A 17,435-nucleotide genomic window follows, 5' to 3' on the forward strand; every position below is an offset into this window, starting at 1 on the left:
TATCACCGCCAAAACATTGCCTGCTCACCCTCTGCTGCCAAAACCCTAAACCTTGCCTTCAGCACCTTGATGGCCCATCTCTCCAACGCTCTCCATACCAAGCTCCCCACTGCCACCTCCACAATCTAAAAGTATCCTGAATTCCACCGATCATGCTTCACATGGACACATTTCAATCCCCTGTGTTCTGCCTACATGCGAATTTGCACTCGCTCCCTGTGCTCCAGTTAATTGATATGAAGATATTTTCCCGCCCCTTATATTCCCTTCGTGCCTGACTTCCCCCTATCTCAGGGATCTCCTTCAGAAATATCTCACTGTGAGGGGTCTCCACTCCTCTCTGTGCTCCTGTGGCAAAGCATTACGTCATTAACCGCTTATCCTGCTCCACCATCGGCACATGTTTCTCAATTAACTTGGTCCAGGGCCTCTGGAACTCCTGCCCACAGCTGGTCCCCTCTCGCCCTGCCTCACAAAACCCTCCTTAATAACCTTCTCTCTCATTAGGCGCTCAACATTCTACACACTTTACCCTACATCACACCTGCTTTGTGCCTGACTGTGCACCCTGCCATATAAAATGTTCAATGCCAACTCTGTATATGCGGAGTGCTGTATTATTTTAAGTTGTCATAGTTGAAATGAGTTGTCAGATTGCTGCAGAACTATCGTCCACAACTTGAGGTGTCAGGTCGTGGGTTTACCTGCTAACCCCCTCATCCCAGTGGAATCCATAATGGCATGGTGCTTACCCAGAGGAGAAGAGGATCCATCACAGGCCGAGAGATACTGGGCAGCTGTCCTACCACTCCTAGCGGCTGGGTTGAGTTGGGAATCTGTACCTGATATACAATAGGTCTAAACTTGTAACTCTGATTATATTCATTTTCAATAATTTATAATTAATTGTATTTTATTAAAATATTTAATATTAAATTGTGTTAATCTGTCCTTTACCCTATTTGTTTGGACTAAGCTCACTCACAGTGTCAGCTGTCAGCTCCAGTTCCTGCCCACGGTAACTACAACTGATGAATTGTAACCAGGGACCAAAACCTGTCTCAAGGTGACATCACAAAGTGAGCCAGGAGCCAATCACACATCAGCCAGTGCATGCCCCGCCCACTGGCGATATGACAGGGTGACATGGCCAGGCTCTGCTCCTGGTGCAGTCTCACTGGACTGGAGCACAGTTTGCAGGATCAGCTGTATAGTGTGAAGGACCTGCCTGAGGCCCGTGGTCCCGTCTACCGACGCCCCATGCTAGGAGCACAGCCTCCTAAAATTAGACTTAATGAATCCTGGTTCCCAACCAAGTAATCTGAAACTTTAGAAATCGATTAACGTCCAATCACTCGTTCTCCTGCTGCTTCATTGAACCAACGACTTGCCCAGAAGAACTTTGAAGCACGATGCGGTAAAAGATTTTTTGCTGCTGCTGGAGGAAGTTGTCCCAAAGTTACTGTTGGTGTCTTTAGATTAATGAGCAAGTTGGCGGTTGAAGATTGTAACTGAACATGTTCTATCTCTTTTGCATCACTCTCTTGTCTCTTCTAAAATGTGCTGTTAGGAAATGCATGGCAGCTGAAAGACAATCCTGGTCATCAAGGATGAGCTGAAATAAAATAACTGAAGAGGAATAAGGTGCAATATTTCCCGTGATGTCACACACCCGCAATATTACAGCAGAAACCCCAGGAAAATCCAAGTGTGCAGTGGGACCAAACATGGCTGATCTCTCGAGGTTGCTAATGACCCGCTGAGTTAGTGTTGCACATTCCCAGGATCAGCTCTTGTGATTGGGATGTTTGGGGCTCTTGTGCAGAATGTCCCTGATTTCAGGCCAGTTCTCGGTAAATGGACTGATTGGTCAGTTAAGGTGTCCATCTCTCTCACAGGCCAATTCAAACCAAGCAGGAAATTACTTTCCCCAAAGACCAGTCTCCATCTCTTGCATTTCATCATTTTGAGAGGGGAAAGGAATTTTAATACGTTTTGCTGACAATTTTGTTGCTTATACATTTTGCACTGGATTAGATTAGAGATGGGTCCACCGTCCTCCAGGGATGCACTGAACCATCCTGTTTTTTTGCTCAATTAAACATATAGCCCATCGAGATTTGTGATAATACCTAAAATTATGGCGAAAGAGAAAAAAATCCTAATAGATGCGGGACTTTGAGAGCCTGGTTTCAGAGTATCCTGGAATCTGAAAAGTGCGAGGAATTTGACTTTACAGACACCTGATACCATCTTCGGGCTGAAGGCTTGCGAAAGCTGTTTCTTTACAGCCCCTAAGACCTCAATGAATTCTGGTAGCGAGAAAATTTCCAATTATATTTTTAGGCTTCCATCACTTATTTGCCAGTCCCTCTCAGAATCTCCAAACAGAGTGGAGCAGCCACAAGGGCTACTGCAAAATCAGTATAATGCGGATGGTGGAAATCCTAAATAAAAACAGAAGCACTCAGCATATCAGGCAGTATCTGTGGAGCAAAAAACAGAGACATTTCGTCAGAACTGGAAAACTTTGGAGGTTTAACAGTTTTCATGGAAATGCATTGTCAGGGGAAGTTAAGGGGAGGAAGCAACAAAAGGGAACGTCTGTGATAGGGCGGAATGCAGGAGAGATTAATGACAAATGGAATGATGTTGCAAGGCAAACTGATATGGTAACAGAACAAGTAAAGAAAGAAAAGATGGGTCTTGAAGAGGTGTAAATGGGAATATCAGAATCATCAAAAGCTGCCGTCCAACACAATAGAGACAGAGGTGATGATATGCAATTGATGAATCCATTATTTAGTCTGGAATCTTAAGTGCCTAATCGAATGATGAGGTGTTGTTTCCCCAGCTTACGTTGAGCTTCTTTGGAACAGTGTAGGAGACCGCAGACAGAGAGGTTAGTGAGGGAGTGGAACGGAGAATTACAGTGACACTATTCAATGACCACACCTCCCAAGGTCTGCTCAGCATTTCCTACACTTTGCAACTGGGATCTATATCTCTATCTGTCCCCTCAAACAATCAAAATGCAGGTACAGCACGGGTTAGATACAGAGTAATGCTCCCTATACACAGTCTCATCAAACAATCCCAGGTCAGGTACAGCACGGGTTAGATAGAGTAAAGCTCATTCTACACTGTCCCCATCAAACATTCCCAGGGCAGATACAGCACTGGTTAGATACAGAGTAAAGCTCCCTCTATACTCTCCCATAAAACGCTCCCAGGGCAGGTACAGCACTGGTCAGATACAGAGTAAAGCTCCATCAACACTGTCCCATCAAACACTCCCAGGACAGGTACAGTAAGGTTTAGATACAGAGTAAAGCTCCCTCTAAACTGTCCCATCAAACACTCCCAGGGCAGGTACAGCACGGATGTGATACAGAGTAATGCATATCCGGCAGCTGTGTGTATAAATCCAGCAGTTTTCTGTGTGATAATTTTAATGCCCTGGATTTCCTTTCTTTTGTTATAAAGGTACCGTTTTACAGTGTAACAATGTGTTTGATGAATCACGGAACACCCGGTGATTGTTTTGAGCGAAGTGGTGTGCGAGGGTGGGTTTCGGTACTTGCTGGGTTCCTTTCAGTGCTTCCCCCTCCCAACGGCATCCATAAATAACGTGTGGATCTTGTCACCAACCTGTCCAGGAGATATGGACGGAAAGGGCGAGAGGTGTGGTTTGCAGATCCTGCAATCAATCACCAGCCCCCAACGCATCCCGTGTGTTGCAGTGGCTCACTGTCTGCGTTCCTGACTCTGAAGCAGATGGTCGGGGGTTCGAGCCCCACTGCAGAGACTCGAGTACATAATACAGGTCCACACTCCAATGTGCCAGTACTGAGGGACTGCTGCAATATCGGAGGTAGATGTATATAGTTTAGGTCCCGAACCCCATAATCCAAGCTTCCATTCCTGGTGCCAGCATTGGCGAAGTGGTGCATTGTCAGAAGTGCTGTCTTTCGGGCTGAGACATTAAATATAGGGCATTTGTGCCATATCGGGTGAATATAAAAGATCCCACGGCCATTAATGGAAGAAAAGCAGCGCAGAGTTCTCCCCAGGGTCCTGGCCAGTATTTGTCCCTGAACCAACATCACAAAACCGTATTGTCAGGTCATTCTTAAATTACTGTATGTGGGATTTTCTGTGCGCAATATGGCTGCCGCATTTCCTACATGACAACAGTTCAAAAGTACTTAACTGGCTGTGAAATGCTTCGGGACGCCCTGTGCTGGTGAAAGGCGCTGTAGAAATGGGAGTCTGATTTATTGCGCAGCTCTGTCTAGTTTAGTAAACGGGTTTCCATAGAAATAATGACTCCCATGTGGGCTTTGGGCGGCCCCCCAAAGCAGCACGGATTTGGGCTGCGAGGTGAGAGGGACCCACACCACTCATCGGCTAGTCACATGTCCAACCGGCAGAGGGAGACAAGTAAACCACGTGGTTGTTGAAAGACGCCCCGACTCTCCCATTCTCCTCCCTCGGCCGACGCTCCTCCCGCCACCAGCACTAATCACGATGTTCGATCTGGCCAGCCGCGTGTCCAGCCTGCTATCTGTACGTCTTCGGTGGGCGCCGAGTGGCTGCCCGTGTTGTGCCCTCGCTGCGACAGTGGTCACGCTTCAAAGGTAGATTTGTTGGCCGTTTGCAAAGGGAAGGTCGCTGGAGAAAGGCGAGATTCATCGGCCAATCGATCCTCTGCTGGTGCTCTCCCCCTCTATCGATCCTCACCGGGCAGATGGGCAGGAATGGAGACACTCTGGTATTCAGCCACTGCCAAGCAACAATACTCCACCTCAGCTCATCTGCTGCTGAAACCCTCATCCTTGCCTCTGTTACCTCCAGACTTGAATAGTCGAACACTCTCCTGGTCAGGCTCCCATCTTCCGCCCTCCATAAACTGAAGCTCAACCGAAACTGTGCTGCACGCGTCTTAACTCGCACCAAGTGCCATTCACCCATCACCACCTGTGGTCACTGATCTACACTGCCTTGCGGTCCGGTAAAACATTAATCCAAAATTATCCTCCGCTCATCAAAAGAAGGATGAGAATTGTAGGGCTGGAAGAGGTTAAAGAGATAGGGTGGGGAGAGGAAATGTAGACATTTAAACACGACAATGTGAATTGTAAGGCTGGAGGATGTTACGGAGAAAGGGAGTGTTGAGCACATATAAGCCGGATACAAAATAAGAAATTTAAGATCGAGGCTTTGTCGGACCGTGAGTCCATGCAGTTACACACTAACAGAAACTTATGGTTCACTGTCTGGCAGATAGGAAGAGAAGACATTGATGTCCACAGAGGAGCAGTCAGGGTCACAGCAACAGTCGAGATCGCAGTCTCCGCCAGTCAGGTCATAGGTACAAATGGGAGCGGCTGCAACAAGGCACACAGGGAGAGATCTTACAACAGAGCAGGACGGTCTCAAAGACCAGCTACCTCCCTTGCCTTAATCTGCAAACACCGCCTTTTCCATCTCACAAAATCAATCTGAAAATGTAAACTCCCACTGTTGTTTACTTACCCAATTTCAGCTTCCAGAGATGATGCTCATAACTTCCAATTAAAATAACAATGATGTTATTCATTGATATAATTTTAATGGTGGTGCAGGAACAGGGGTTCAAGTAAAAAATCTTTGAACGTGACATGACAAATTGAGATGGGTGTTCAAAAAGCATACGGGATTCATGGCTTGAAAAACAGAGGCACAGAACAAAATCAAGGAATTTAAGCTAAAACTTTATAATCGCTGGCTAACTCCCAGCTGCAGTATTGTCTCCAATGATGGGCAGCACACGTTAGGAAGCCTGTCATGGCCTTCTGGAATGGGACCAAGAATGGAGCCGAACCAGTCTTTTCTAGGCTGAAACAAAGAGCAGTTCAGCATTACACTCTGCTTTCTCTTGCTTCGTCAATTCCGTATCCATGCAGCCACAGCCATATTAATCCCATGGCTTCAAGTTTGCTAACATGTTTATTATATGGTACTTTTGTAAACGCCATTTGATAGACCATATATAAAACATCAACCGCATACGCTCCTCAAAATTTTAATATTCTTCATCAAATAACTCAATCAAGTCAGTCAAACAGGATTTGCCTTTAACAAATCCGTGCCAGCATTCATTTATTGACCCATATTATTTCGAAGTGCCAATTAATTTTGTCCCGGATTAATGTCTCTAAACCTTCCCCCCCCTAACGTCAGTCTGCCTGGCCTGTAATTGCTGGGTTTATCCCTCTCCTCTTTTTAACACCTGTGTAACAATTGCAATCCTCTAGTCATTTGGCACCACTCCCATATCCAATGAGGTTTGGAATATTGTGGCCGGAACCTCCACAATTTCCCACTTTGCTTCCTTCTGCAACCTAGGTTGCATCCTACCCGGACCGGGTGACTTTTCTACTTTGAGCGCTGCCAACATTGTAAATACCTCCTCTTTATCGATTTTTCCATCCAATTTCTCTCTTACCCCAACATTTTCTGTGGCATGCGCAGCATCATCTTCTGTAGTGAAGCAGATCCATGCCCTCCTTTCTGCCCCTGATCGGCCCCATCCTTCCTTTCACTACCTTTTTACTGGTTATATGTTTATAAAAGACTTTTGAGTTGCCTTCTATGTTACCCGCTAATCTATTCTCAAACACTCACTTTGCCCTTCTTATTTCCATTTTCAGATTTTTTCTGCACCTTTTGTGTTCAGCTTCGGGCTCTACTGAATCATGAGCCTGGTGTTTACCATAAACTTCCTTCTCAGTTTCATCTTAATCTCTCTATATTTAGTCATCCAGAGAGATCTAGCTTTTTAGATGGAATTTTGGACACTCGCGGAATCATGGGACACGGGATCGGGCGCTAAAGTGGAGTTGAGTTCAAAGATCAGCGATGTGTTTGCTAAATGGTTAAGCAGGCTCGAAGGTCGGTATGGACGAATCCTGCTCCTAATTCTTTCATTCATATGTTCTTATTTTCTTTGGGTGCCCTTCTTTTTCTATTTTTGTGTATGGGTTCATTGACTGAGATAATCTGTTACCCCCTCTACTCATGGATTCTCCCTGCGTTTGTAATTATTACATATATCAATACAGGCACATATAAATGTTATATATATATATATGGATTAATAGATCTGTTTGTTTCTCAATGTTTCAATTGGGAGGACAATTATCCCTGACATGCTGTGTTTTCCCAGCATTTTCTGGGCTTTATTTCAGATTTACAGTGTCTTGCTTGTTGTTATAGTGTTGCAGAACCTTGTCCAGTTTAGTAACACAGCGGAATCAGTTCGTTCTGATTGATTACAGAATAGAGCAGATCACTGGGTGAGTAACACATTGTACAGAGCAGCTGGGAAATCTCCTGCTCTTATTGATGGGCAGAGTCAGTTACACAAGACTGAGCGACTTCATTGTGCAGCCTGCAGGCATCACCTTTAGAACGAGCAAAACCCAAAAGTGTGTTACCCCACAACAGGCATTTGTAAGGGAGAACCAGTGGATGTGGTGTATTTGGACTTTCAGAAGGCTTTCGATAAGGTCCCACATAAGAGATTAGCGTACAAAATTAAGGCACATGGGATTGGGGGCAAGGTATTGACTTGGATAGAGAACTGGTTGGCGGACAGAAGGCAGAGAGTTGGAATAAACGGGTCGTTTTCCGAGTGGCAGGCAGTGATTAGGGTACCACAAGGATCAGTCCTAGGACCCCAGCTGTTCACAATATATATTAATGATCTGGACGAGGGAATTGGATGTAATATCTCCAAATTTGCAGACGACACAAAGTTGGGTGGGAGGGTAAGCTGTGAGGAGGATGTCGAGAAATTCCAGTACGATTTGGACAGATTGGGTGATTGCGAAGAAACATGGCAAATGCACTATAATGTGGATAAATGTGAGGTTATCCACTTTGGTGGCAAAAACAGGAAGGCAGATTATTACTTGAATGGCAATAGATTGGGAGAAGGGGAAGTGCAAAGAGACCTGGGTGTTCTTGTGCACCAGTCGCTGAAGGTAAGCATGCAGGTGCAGCAGGTGGTTAAGAAGGCAAATGGTATGTTGGCCTTCGGAGCAAGAGGGTTCGAGTACAGGAACAAGGATGTCTTTCTACAGCTGTACAGGGCCTTGGTGAGGCCGCACCTTGAGTACTGTGTGCAGTTTTGGTCGCCTTACCTGAGGAAGGACGTTCTTGCCATGGAAGGAGTACAGCGAAGATTCATCAGGCTGATACCTGTGATGGCAGGAATGACGTATGAGGAGAAATTGTGTCGATTGGGCTTATACTCACCGGAGTTTAGAAGATTCAGAGGGGATCTCATCGAAACCTATAAAATTCTGTCAGGCCTGGACAGACTAGATGCAGGAAGGATATTTAAGATGGCCGGGGAGTCCAGAACCAGGGGTCATAGTCTAAGGATAAGGGGTAAGCCATTTAGGACTGAAATGCGGAGGAATTTCTTCAACCAGAGAGTGGTGAACCTGTGGAATTCTCCGCCACAGAGGGCAGTGGAGGCCAGTTCATTAAATATTTTCAAAAAGGAGTTGGATATATTTCTTAAGGCTAAAGGGATCAATGGATATGGGGAGAAGGCAGGGACAGGGTGCTGAATTTGGATGATCAGCCATGATCTCATTGAATGGCGGAGCAGGCTCGAAGGGCCGATTGGCCTACTCCTGCTCCTATCTTCTATGTTTCTATGTTTCTATGTAACAGGCGTGCCTGCTTCATCTGCGGCTGTTCTTCTAGTCTGCACTCCCACACTCCATGCTGAATACAATGAGAGGTTGATAAGTATTATCTATTGCTTTATTTGTGTTAATCTCATTCATGTCTCTACCGCCCTGTCTCAATTTTTATCGGTCTGTCTTTCATTGTCCCTTTCTCTGGTGTATATCCCTGAATCTGAGTTTTTTTGTCTCATTACTTTTATATCTCCTTTAATTTTTGTCGATCACTGCTATATTTCTATTTTTAAGTCACCCTTTGCTTTCTCTTTCAATCTGTCTCACTCTGTATCTCTCTGTTGTTGCATGTCTTCATAGAATCTTAAAGGATAGAATAAGGCCATTCGGCCCATCATGCCTGTGCCGGCCTTTTGAAAGTTCTCTCCAATTCGTTATCTCCGCTGCTAATTTCCCCACAGTCGTGCAATGTTCTCTCCTTAGATAATGTATCCAATTCCCTTTTGAATGTTACTATAGAATCTGCTTCCACCATCCTTTCAGGCAGTGCATTCCAGATCAAAGCACCTCACTGAATAAAAGAATTCATCTCGTCTCAACATTGGTTCTTTTATAAATTATCTTAATTGTCTCCTCTGTCTCTGCCTTCTTTGTCTCCCCTTTCCTTATCTCTCACTCTCACTCTGGGTCGTTCTCTCCTCTCTCTCTCTCTGGGTAATTTTTTACATTTTCACTTCATCTGCACCTCTTCCTCTCTTTCCTTCTGTCTTTGATTTTCTCCGAGACTCTGTGTGTATCTGTTCCTCTTTACTCGTCCTTTCCGTGTGACCTTTCATATCATCTTTCTTTACCATCCTGTTTGTCTCTTATTCTGTTTCCTTCTGTTTTCTCTATATCATTCTCTATTGCTAAAGTATAACCATTGTGCAAGAAGGGTAGCCGGGATAAACCAGGGAATTACAGGACAGTGAGCCTAACATCAGTGGCAGGGAAATTATTGGAAAACATTCTGAGGGACAGAATTGGTCTCCACTTGGAGAGGCAGGGATTAATCAGGGATAGGCAGCATGGCTTTGTCAGGGGGAGATCATGTCTGACCAATTTGATTGAACTTTTTGAGGGGATGACTCGGTGTGTGGATGTGGTTATTAGTGCAGTTGATGTAGCCTACATGGACTTCAGTAAGGCTTTTGACGAAGTCCCACATGGGAGACTGGTCAAGAAGGTGAGAGCCCATGGGATCGATGGCAATTTGGCATCTTGGATCCAAAATTGACTTAGTAGCAGGAGGCAGATTGTGATGGTGGAAGGTTGTTTTTGTGACTGGAGGCCTGTGCCCAGTGGTCTACCACAGGGAGCGGTGCTGGGTCCTTTGCTCTTTGTAGTGTACATTAATGATTTAGATATGAATGTAGGAAGTATGATCAGTAAGTTCGCAGATGATTGGTAAATAGCGAGGAAGGAAGCCTCAGGCTACAGGGCGATATGGAAGGGATCGTTAGATAGGCAGAACAGTGGCAAATGGAATTTAACCCTAAAAAGTGTGAGGTGATGAATTTTTGGAGGACTGACAAGGCAAGGGAGTACACAATTAATGGTTTGACCCTAGGGAGGACAGAGGATCAGAAGGACCTTGGTGTGCATGTACATAGATCCGTAAATGCAGCAGGACAGGTAGATAATTTGGTTAAAAAGGCATATGGGTTATTTGCCTTCATTCGCCGAGGCATAGAATATAAGAGATGGTAGGTTATGATTGAGCAGTACAAAATGCTAGTAAGGCCACAGCTGCAATATTGTGTGCAGTTCTGGTGGCCACACTACAGGAGGAAAGTGATTGCATTCGAGAGCATGCAGAGGAGATTCACCAGGATGTTACCTGGGCTGGATTGCTTCAGCTATGAAGAGAGACTGGACAGACTGGGGTTGTTATCCTTAGAGCAGAGAAGGCTGAGGGGGGACCTGATTGAGGTATCCAAAATTAAGAGGGGCATGGATATGTTAGATCGAAAGGAACTTGTCCGCTTAGTAGATCGGTCAATAACCAGGGGCATAATTTCAAAATAAGGGGCAGGAAGTTTAGAGGGGATTTGAGGAAAGACTTTTTGATCCAGAGGGTGGTTGGTATCTGGAACTCACTGCCTGAAAGGGTGGTAGAGGCAGGAACCCTCACAATAATCAAGAATCATTGAGATGAACGCTTGAAATGCAATAGCTTACAAGACTACGCGCTGTAAAATCGGATGAGAATAGACAGGTTTTATGGCTGGCGAGGGCACGATGGGCCGAAGGGCCTTTTTCTGTGCTGAATAACTCTATGACTCTATGAATCTACTTCTATGTTTTAATAGTTTTGTCTCTCTTTCTATCTCACATATTTTGATCTCTCTGCCTTATATTATATATTTCCTTCTCTCTCTCTTCTATCTCCTTATCTCCATCTCTTGCGTTTGTTCCAGTCTGTCTTCCAGCTCTCCATCTAATCTCTGTATCTTTATCTCCCATTTCTCTTTTTTCTCATCTGGTCTCTATGTTTTGTGCCCTTGTGTGTTCTGTCACTCCAATTCTCCCCTTGTGCCTTTCACTCCCTCTCTCTCTTCTGCAGCTCAGTTTCCACATCTCTCTTTTCTGGAACACCATTTCTCCATCTCTCTGTTCCTTACTGTCTCTCTGGTCTGTCTCTCAACTTCCCCGTTTATGCCTTTTATCTCTCTCTCTTAAGTAACTCGTTTTCAACATCTCTCTGCGCCTTATTCTCTCTCTGTTTTGTTTCTCCGTTTAACACCTGTGCCTTTCTTTTTCTCTTCAGTCTCTCCTTGTCGCCATTTCTCTCTCTCTGTTCTATCTCAATGTCCCCATTGCTCCCTTCTTCTTTAGCTTTTGTATTTATGTGAATTTATAATGGTCTTTAATTATTTGTTCTCTGACTATGTAACTGGTTTACATATTATTGCAAGTTACTCGAACATTTTCCTTTCTACCAATAAAAAAACTTTACACTATAATGCAAAAATAGTAAATCAATATAAAGACACTATTTGCATCTGTTCAGACACATATCAATTCGTTATATGCAATAAACCATTTGGCTACATAACCGGCACCACTCTTCAGAAGTAATTCATTGTGTAAAGTGTTTTGACATATATGAACATAAAAAACACTTTACACATTCATTTTTTCATTAATTAAATTGTACATTTGTTATCTAGAAGGAAGCCGCCTCTTTCTTTTTGGTCACACTTTGTCTATTTTGGTGCTGTGGCTCTCCTGTGCTTTTTCTATCTGTGTCTCCACCTCTGCTTGATTGCCTTCTTTTGTCTATAATAAGATAAGAGCATAAGACCTAGGAGCAGGAGTAGTCCATACGGCCCCTTGAACCTGCTCCACCAATCAATAAGATCATGGCTGAACTTCGACCTCAAATCTACTTTCCCCCCGTTCCATATATCCCTTGATTCCCTTAATATCCAAAAATCTACCGACCTCTGTCTTGAATATATTCAACAACTGAGCATCCACAATCTCTGGGGGGAGAATTCCAAAGATTCACCAGCCTCTCAGTGTAGAACTTTCTCCTCATCTCATTCCTAAATGGCCGCCCCCTTATTCTAAAACTGTGACCCCGAGTCCTAGACTATCTAGCCAGGGGAAATAGCCTGTCAGCATCCCCCGTATTAAGCCATCAAATAATGTTATACATTTCAAAGAGATCATCTCTCGTTACTTAATAACTGCAGAGAATATAAGGCCATTCTACTCAATCTCTCATCATAGGACATCCCAGGAATCAATTTAGTGAACCTTTCTTGCACCCCTTATAAGGGAAGTCTAAACATCCTTATGTAAGGAGGCTAAAACTGTACACAGTACTCCTGGTGTGGTCTCACAAAAACCCAACATAATTGCAGCAATACTTCCTTACTCATGCAAGCCCCATGAAATAAATGCTGACAGCCTACTCACACTGGTTCCCCCTTATCTTCCCTACTAATTATCAACTGAAAACTCCAATAGGTTTTTCAAACACGATTTCCCTTTCATAATACCGAGTTGTCTCTGACTAATTACATTGTAATTTTCTAAGTGCCCTGTTACCACGTCCTAAACAATAGATTATATCATTCCCCCACTATTGATGTCAGGCTAACTGGCCTATAGATCCCAGTTTTCTCTCCCGTCCTTTCTTTTTACAGTTTGGTTACATTTGCTACCTTCCAATCCAAGGGGACCTTTTGTAGAATGTACGGGTTTCTGGAAGATCAAAACCAGTGCATCCAATATCTCTGCAGCTAACTCTTCTAAAACCCTAGGATGAAGGCCATCAGGGCCAGGGGATTTGTCGGATTTTAGGCCCATTAATTTCTCTAGTACTTATTCTTTACTAATATAAATTACTTTAATATCCACACTCTCATTAGACCCTTGGTTCCCCACAATTCCGGTGTGTTCTTTGTATCTTCAACAGTGAAGGTAGAAGCTAAATATTTGTTTAACAAATCTCTCTTTAATTTCCCCTGGGTGCCTGTATTATTCCTCTTTAAGTTGCCCTCTGCATCGCTCAGTTTATTTCTCCAGTTGTCTCACAATTTATCTCAACTTTCTCTTGCTCACAAGCTCCCTCTCCTTCTCTTAATCTGTTTTATACCTTTTCTGTTTTTCTATATATATACATAAGTTTATTTCTTGTTCATGGTTTTCCTCCGGGTAATTGTTCCTATTTTTTTTCTCTTTCAATTTTTCTCCACCTCATCTTTTGCTGGTTTCTCTCTCTGCCTCTTTCTACCTCATTAATTTCTCCCTATTGCTCTCTTTCTGTATATTTCGATTCCTCTCTGTTTCTCTCTATCCATTTGAACATCTACATCAATTACTCGTTGCTTCTTCACGTATGTCTTTTGGGATCTTGCTGTTTTTGCTTTGTTTAATTTGTTATTTCTTACAATCTGCTCTCTGCAATCACTTTCAATTGATCTTTATCTAGCTTTACTTTCTGTCTCTCTTTCTTCAGTTCTTAGATTTTTCTCTGTTTTGGGCTCTCACAACCTCTCATGCCCACTTCCCACCTGCCTCTGCATGTATGTTCACCTCTCTATTTAATTCTCTCTTCTTGTCGTTGCCTTTCTCTATCTGTGGAGTATCTATCTCTCCATCGAGACATGCCCTTCTTTCTCTCCATTTATGTGGAATGCTCCCGGTCTGATCAGGCACACAGCGGCGACTGTGATTGGCGGGTTTGCCCTTTTTGCTGTCGGTGCAGCTGTAAACTTTAGTGCCGCCATTTTGAGCAACAATTAACGTGTCGTCTGCAGAGCGAGTCCCGCCTCCATTGGTCAGATTACCATTAAGGTATAACAGAGTCAGATTGAAGATCATTTCAGGGCTCCGGGCTGCTAATATCAAATGTACATTCCACCCAACGGAGAAATACAGAATGGAGTATGAAATGGGATTTAGTTCTAGTGCTTGAAACACTTCAGATCTTTCTATGGTTTAATTAATTTAACAATTAGATTGAGTGGGTATTTCACCGCATTCTTCAGCTCCTCTCTGAATTTAGTCTGGGTCAGGACATAAATACACGTGTTGGTGCAGGAACTGAGAAGCTGAAGCATTGTTGCTGTGTGTTCTGTGATATAAAGAGGGGCACTGGCGGAGTAATAAAATCGAATATCTACAATTCGCGCATAAATGTTATAGAAATCCAGGCCCATCCATAACAATATAAAACTGCCGGTAATGCTGAAGTGTAAAACGATGGATTTCTTTCGATTCTCCATCTCTGGGTCCTTGGGATTCTCTCCATCGCTGCGGCCACGGAGTCCCCTGCGGGCTCTGCTGGCCGCTAAAATACGGCTGACCGTCAGAGCATTGAGCAGCAAAATCAGAAAGAACGGTACACAAGGGATAAAATTATGTGAAACAACTCAAATGATCCCCATGCGGGGGAAGTAACGAAGCTCGGTTTAGTGATACAATACCAAGGAACATTATCTATTCTGAAGTAAGGTACATCTGTAAAGTACCAGGGGACAGACTCTAAACAGCCCAGCACACTCACTGTCCCGATAACCACAGCCGCCGTTTCCTCGGTGCAATATTTTGTTTTCAGATTCTCACAACAAATGGCCACAAATCGATCAAAGGTGAACGTGACTGTGAGCCAGAGAGAAATCATCGTGGTTGCAAAGCTCAAGACTGCAATAAATCTACACTCGGGAGTAATGTTCAGGAATGAATATGGGAAATATATCGGAGCAATCCAGTTAAATATGGGATCACTGATGACGACCAGGAGATCGGCTGCTGCCATTCCCACCAGGTAGAGAGTGATGCATTTGGAGAGAATGCACTTTCCTCGGGACAGGATCACAATCTCCACCAAGTTAACTGTCAGAGAGAGATAAATTACTGATCAGACCTGGAGCCAAAGCAGCAGTTTGACAGGATCTGGGCTGGAATTTCCAGCTTTGTTGCAGCATCGAATGGAGGAAACTGATTTGTGGATCTGTGCAGCGCAGAGCAAGAAATGACTGTTTCTCGTCTTTAAATACCTTTCAATTATCTTGCTTTATTCATTCACTAAACAAGTAAAATAGGCATTCACCAAAACAGACCGAAGATCTGAAAGCGATAAAAACACCCGTGTAAAATCAGACTCTCACTATCTGACAGCATTCTAACATCACCTTCAAATCACAGTTCCTCACCATAATAGTACTCGAAGTTTCAGCAGTTCAGTCCGATGAATGATTCACACCGCTGCCTCGCTCTTCTCACGTTCCTTCTCCCCTCCCTCTCGCTTTCCTTCTCTGTCTCTCTCTATCGCACCTCACTTTACTTCGCCGCACTCTCTCTACTTTCTTTCATAATGCCCCCTTTCCAATCCGCTTCCACCCTAACATCCTGCGGCTCGACTCTGTTCATTAACTCCCTTGAAGCGATCCTGTTCTCAGAGTCAGTTTGAACAATGCTGAAACCTCAGTGGAATAGTTTAATGTATCTACTGATCATACAAGTCTCCACCTTTTCACCTAATTGATCCGCAGTGCACGCAATAAACAGAATCGAATGTGTCTTCCAGACAGACCTGACAATAATTGAATTCCCTTCCCCTGTAATGATAACGCAAACATTAGATGGCGCAATTGTTCAATTAACATAACGCCAATATTACCGCTGCTAATTATAATCACCATTCCGATAGATACAGTGCAAACTGATGCAACATAACATCAAAACATTTCATTTTAAAATGGAGTCCAGTGACATTCACTGAATCCACCAAAACTGAAGCAGAGAAGGAGTTGTGATAGAGTCAGCAGCAAGCTCAGGTCAGTCACCAGACCTCTGACGCGTCGTCAGATACACACACAGTGAAATGATATTACATAGCAGGGAAAACCAATACATTCATTGAAATCCCAGTTAAACTGAACCATGTTATTGGGGAGGGAAGACATTGCACCGCCTCCTTGTAACACTGAGACTGCGAGCTGTGTCATTTTCAATCACTGGAAACACATTTATGAAAAATATTCCAGGCCAGATTAGTTCCACAACATCAAACTATTCCCAGCACCTGATGGTCTGGCACCAGCTTTTAGCCCAAACTCCTGATTCCAGTGCAATCAGTGCAAGAATAATTCAGTAAGAGAGCAGGGATTGGAGAAGCTAAGATCATTACAGATATATTGCAGCTACTACACGACAGAAATAACAGAGACTGAGAACTTTACATCATTCAACTACTGGCACAGAACAGGCGGCTGTGTAAAACATGCAGGGGGAAAAAATACATGTAGAGCAGCACAGTCAACACCGATTTACATCATTCACAGGAAAGATAACCAGAACCTCCAACGGCTGCAAGTAAAGGATAATAAATGACTTCTATCTGAACGATTACTGGTTTTCCCATATCTGTGTGAAGCAGCGACTTCTGTAGGAGTGGAACGCACAGCTCCGGCAGGCACTCTGAGCTGATCCATTCCAATGGGCCCTGATATATAAAGTCGATAAGTCTCCATTGACATGGTTATACACCTGATCATTGTTATTAGTTATAGTTACTTGAACAAACACATTACATCAGGACCTTTGACACTGGTGAAAATAACGTGGTGGATAAAACTCAAACATCTGAATGAACAGGACATTATGTTAACCAGATCTCTCTGGAGAATAAGTGTCATACAGTATAGATCCAACAATAATGAGCAGCTTCATTTACAGTTTTCATGTAATTGTACTGATCATGTTCACTCCTGCCAATTCATTATTAAATGTTATTTATTTCTCCGCAGTTTACACTGATTCCAGGGACTCAGGCACATCCTTTTCACTCTGTCCCTGCAGATTCCCAGATAAAACATGGACCTTCAGCCTCTGACACAGTGACAGTTGAAGGCCATGTTTCAGTAACGAGTCCAGAAATTATTGTGGGTGATATTAGGGGGCGGACACTGAAAGTACCCCATTAACATTTCTCTCTCCGTTATTTTACTGCAGATATTTACCTGTTTATTTTATATTGGTTAACGGCTCCATTAAAATGAGAACTGTGCCGGCTCCTAACTCCATTAAGTTCACTCCTGGCCGACCACCCAACTTCCACCTTCCATCAATGTCAACTGATCCCAAAATCTGCTGTCCATGTCCAGCCCTCCCCGAGTCCAGCTCGCCCATCACTCTCGCCCTCACTGAGCCTGATTGTCTCTCTCTCCCCCAACGCCT

The 17,435-nt window shown here is 43.8% G+C and overlaps 1 pseudogene; it reads right to left on the reverse strand.

Annotated features, from left to right (window-relative positions):
* Positions 1 to 14,185: 14,185 nt before the first annotated feature.
* On the reverse strand, positions 14,186 to 16,753 carry LOC147087766 (putative G protein-coupled receptor 139; annotated as a pseudogene).
* Positions 16,754 to 17,435: the final 682 nt, after the last annotated feature.

Source organism: Somniosus microcephalus, unplaced genomic scaffold (assembly GCF_052327205.1).
Source record: "Somniosus microcephalus isolate GS21.2 unplaced genomic scaffold, FLI_Smic_1.0 unresolved_chr5, whole genome shotgun sequence".
NCBI classification, from domain to species: domain Eukaryota; kingdom Metazoa; phylum Chordata; class Chondrichthyes; order Squaliformes; family Somniosidae; genus Somniosus; species Somniosus microcephalus.